This window comes from Schistocerca serialis, unplaced genomic scaffold (genome assembly GCF_023864345.2).
Source record: "Schistocerca serialis cubense isolate TAMUIC-IGC-003099 unplaced genomic scaffold, iqSchSeri2.2 HiC_scaffold_975, whole genome shotgun sequence".
Classification (NCBI taxonomy): Eukaryota; Metazoa; Arthropoda; class Insecta; order Orthoptera; family Acrididae; genus Schistocerca; species Schistocerca serialis.
Window position 1 is genome coordinate 22,501 of NW_026048601.1, and position 5,000 is coordinate 27,500.

A 5,000-nucleotide genomic window follows, 5' to 3' on the forward strand; every position below is an offset into this window, starting at 1 on the left:
CACCCCAACCGCCCAACTCGCAACTCCAGCGGATAAACGGCGGACTTTGCTCGCACTCGCAATGTGCAATCCACCCCTATAACGTGCGTTTCATGAAGAGTTATGTCCAATATGCGACATTCCCGCTGTCCATATACATGAGCTGCGAGCTGTACCACGTACGAGCTACAGACGCGATCGCGTTGCTCTCTGTACGAATGCAGATGCTCAGCGGCAGCTAGGAGGCGCTCCATCCATGTCGGTACCGGTGAGCGTTGCACTCGCAGTCGCAAAAACGTACGGCAAGTATATTACTCGGAAGAGTCAATGACAGTCCAAGCCCCCCTGCGTGGGAAGAGTCTTCCTAGGCCATGACCCACCGGAAGGGCGCAGCGTCCCCCACCCCAGACATGTGACGTCAGACTATCGGTATTGACGACTAGACTGATTCCTTATAATCATTTGCCATACACCGGTGGAAGCTGCCGAGACGAGTAACTACATAGCGGGCTCGCCGTGTCACTAATGTACAGAGATACAATAGTTTCGACTGGAACCGGATTAAACGTATACACGGCGCTGATTAGTAATAGATAGAGCCATCAGAATACAGATAATGTATAGACCTGTCCGTATACATGCTGAAAGACTCTGCTCACAATCACACGTCAGCCAGACACTCTTATCACGCACTACTCTCTGCCTGTAACAGGCACACAGACAATATGTAAGCACCAGCATGGAACAACACCCAGTGCATCCTCTCTGCCACATTAGACAATCCACACTATCATAACCAGACCGGGAGGTCCACTCAGAAAACAGAATATCCCACCCACCCGACAACGACCATTGCTCAGCCAAGCCACCAACACCCACACATGTCCTACACAGGGGTGCACCCAACATCACAATACTGCCTCCTCTCACAGCACACAAACAATGGCAGGAATGAAAGACACAGGTCTGCCACAAGCATCGAATGAGAGCGCCGCCTGTCATGAGCCAAAGGTGCATCCTGACGTGGCAAATCAGATGATGCCGCAGGCATCCACTTACTATAATCACAATCAACAAACCGACCGGCCGCCGCCCCCCCCCCCCCATTACACCTTTCCTTACAACAATGTGTACCTTAACCTAAACTATACTGTACCTTAACCTAACCTATATTGTACCTTAACCTAACCTATATTGTACCTTAACCTAACCTATATTGTACCTTAACCTAACCTCTATTGTAACTTAACCTAACCTATATTGCGCCTTAACCTAACCTATATTGCGCCTTAACCTAACCTATGTTGCGCCTTAACCTAACCTATGTTGCGCCTTAACCTAACCTATGTTGCGCCTTAACCTAACCTATGTTGCGCCTTAACCTAACCTATGTTGCGCCTTAACCTAACCTATGTTGCGCCTTAACCTAACCTATGTTGCGCCTTAACCTAACCTATGTTGCGCCTTAACCTAACCTATGTTGCGCCTTAACCTAACCTATGTTGCGCCTTAACCTAACCTATGTTGCGCCTTAACCTAACCTATGTTGCGCCTTAACCTAACCTATGTTGCGCCTTAACCTAACCTATGTTGCGCCTTAACCTAACCTATGTTGCGCCTTAACCTAACCTATGTTGCGCCTTAACCTAACCTATGTTGCGCCTTAACCTAACCTATGTTGCGCCTTAACCTAACCTATGTTGCGCCTTAACCTAACCTATGTTGCGCCTTAACCTAACCTATGTTGCGCCTTAACCTAACCTATGTTGCGCCTTAACCTAACCTATGTTGCGCCTTAACCTAACCTATGTTGCGCCTTAACCTAACCTATGTTGCGCCTTAACCTAACCTATGTTGCGCCTTAACCTAACCTATGTTGCGCCTTAACCTAACCTATGTTGCGCCTTAACCTAACCTATGTTGCGCCTTAACCTAACCTATGTTGCGCCTTAACCTAACCTATGTTGCGCCTTAACCTAACCTATGTTGCGCCTTAACCTAACCTATGTTGCGCCTTAACCTAACCTATGTTGCGCCTTAACCTAACCTATGTTGCGCCTTAACCTAACCTATGTTGCGCCTTAACCTAACCTATGTTGCGCCTTAACCTAACCTATGTTGCGCCTTAACCTAACCTATGTTGCGCCTTAACCTAACCTATGTTGCGCCTTAACCTAACCTATGTTGCGCCTTAACCTAACCTATGTTGCGCCTTAACCTAACCTATGTTGCGCCTTAACCTAACCTATGTTGCGCCTTAACCTAACCTATGTTGCGCCTTAACCTAACCTATGTTGCGCCTTAACCTAACCTATGTTGCGCCTTAACCTAACCTATGTTGCGCCTTAACCTAACCTATGTTGCGCCTTAACCTAACCTATGTTGCGCCTTAACCTAACCTATGTTGCGCCTTAACCTAACCTATGTTGCGCCTTAACCTAACCTATGTTGCGCCTTAACCTAACCTATGTTGCGCCTTAACCTAACCTATGTTGCGCCTTAACCTAACCTATGTTGCGCCTTAACCTAACCTATGTTGCGCCTTAACCTAACCTATGTTGCGCCTTAACCTAACCTATGTTGCGCCTTAACCTAACCTATGTTGCGCCTTAACCTAACCTATGTTGCGCCTTAACCTAACCTATGTTGCGCCTTAACCTAACCTATGTTGCGCCTTAACCTAACCTACGTTGCGCCTTAACCTAACCCACGTTGCGCCTTAACCTAACCCACGTTGCGCCTTAACCTAACCCACGTTGCGCCTTAACCTAACCCACGTTGCGCCTTAACCTAACCCACGTTGCGCCGTAACCTAACCCACGTTGCGCCGTAACCTAACCCACGTTGCGCCGTAACCTAACCCACGTTCCGCCTTAACCTAACCTATATCGTACCTTAACCTAACCTATATCGTACCTTAACCTAACCTATATCGTACCTTAACCTAACCTATATCGTACCTTAACCTAACCTATATCGTACCTTAACCTAACCTATATCGTACCTTAACGTAACCCATATTGCGCTGTAACCCAACACACGTTGGGCCTTAACCCAACACACGTTGGGCCTTAACCCAACACACGTTGGGCCTTAACCCAACACACGTTGGGCCTTAACCCAACACACGTTGGGCCTTAACCCAACACACGTTGGGCCTTAACCCAACACACGTTGGGCCTTAACCCAACACACGTTGGGCCTTAACCCAACACACGTTGGGCCTTAACCCAACACACGTTGGGCCTTAACCCAACACACGTTGGGCCTTAACCCAACACACGTTGGGCCTTAACCCAACACACGTTGGGCCTTAACCTGCTCTGTAATTGTCATACGACGCGTTAAATTAGTGTAGTGTTGCCTAACTGCAACCCCCGCAATATAGTTTGCTACTCGCACTGCCCGGTCCCCAGTGTATCGCTTCATGTTAAACACCGTGCAGCTATACACTGTAATGTGGATGGCAGCAGGACGTACATGCTCATTGGCATTCGCAGTTGTTCATTGGCATTCGCATGGCGAAGCACTTAGCCTACGCTGTGGTATGGCCTGTGTCAACTGTCCGCTGATATTGTACGTCCAAATCACACACTGTACTGCACATTGGTCCTCATGTACTGAATGATACATCGTGGTACATGTGACCGTACAACGACTGCGCCAACAACGGCGAACCATGCGGTCCAAATGTTGTGCACTCAGCTACGTGTCGTCTCCCTATAAGAGCTGGATTGCAGTGTGGTATGCCCTGGATGGCGATCAGCATGAGCCGTCTGTTGATGTAGTGGCGCGTGTTGTCAGACGTAGTCGTCTCTTCTCACACACCGTGATAGCATGGTGCACTGCGTTCCACATCTGCGACATGCGACAGAGGCCGGTTGACAGTCGTTCGCGCAATGGACATCGCATACGTACGGGGGCCACCTTCCACGTGTTCGCGAAGCGTGCACATGTTGTTGCGTGTATGTGGGCAGACATAGTGTGTCGTGACACCTGACACAGGCATGCAACAATCGTTGAATTTGCAAATGGCGATGGACGCCTACGTTTGCTGGTGACGTTACGCAAATGAACAACTGGTAAACCGTTGTGGTGCGGTTGTTCTCGCTAGAGGTGAATCAGTGATGGCGACGATCGGTTGAGCTACCAACCGGTTGTTCCAGCGATACCCACCATGCCCACGAACGTGAATGGCATCTGGGTGTGAAGCGATACGCGGCGGTGGCTGGGTGGGACCGTCCCCGGCCGGTGAGGGGGGGCCTCCCGGCGTGCTGGCCGCGCGGTGCGTGGGCGCACGCGCTACAGCCGGCTGGTGGGGGCGGCCAGTGGCAGGCGCGCCGGCCGACGGAGGCGGCAGGCGGCGCAGCTGCGCGCCGGCGCACCCTGCACGCGGCGCCGTGCGGCCAAAGTAGGTCCTCGCGGGCCCGGTGCGAAGCGCGGTGGACATCTGCAGTGTGCTGGTCCGATTGAGGACTGTGTGCGCTGAGGATGCGCCGCCGCCCGGCGCTCGGCGCCGCGACGCCGTCTGCTGCTCGGTCGCCTCTGCGGTTCTCGCAGGTGGTTTGTATCGCAGCTGTGCGGACGTGTTGGCGCGTGCGCTGTGCTGGGAGAGTTCGCTTCGGCACCCAAGTGGGGCTTTTGTCCTTCTGTGGCGCTGGCGTTGGAGCTGCCGGTCACCGTAGGTGGCGCGTGTTGTCTCCCGCCGGCAATGCCACGACAGCACGCTCCCGGGCCTCTGTCGGCAGCGGCAAGCTCAGTTGGGAGCACGGGTGGTCGCACCTAAGGCGTCTACTCGCCAAACTCCGGGCGATTGCGCCTCTCTCGAACCCGACCAAGTACTTAGGACGGCGCTGCGCGCCGCCGGGACCTGAGAGGGTTTCGAGGTGTATGGTGCAGGGGAGCTCAGCCTCCTCCTGTTTGCAGAATAATTGAGCGGACGCTTGCGTGTTCGCGCGGGCCCCCGGGACACACTCCCGGGCGGCCGGCTGCTCAGCTCTAGTTGACGCAGCTCCCTGGTT

At 52.5% G+C, this 5,000-nt stretch overlaps 1 non-coding gene across 1 annotated transcript in view; it reads left to right on the forward strand.

Annotated features, from left to right (window-relative positions):
• Positions 1–4,991: 4,991 nt before the first annotated feature.
• LOC126454069 (small subunit ribosomal RNA) overlaps positions 4,992–5,000 on the forward strand; it is a 1,910-nt gene continuing 1,901 nt past the window's right edge. The window contains exon 1 of the ribosomal RNA XR_007585176.1: positions 4,992–5,000. This exon is cut by the window's right edge and continues 1,901 nt beyond it. This is a non-coding gene — a ribosomal RNA (small subunit ribosomal RNA).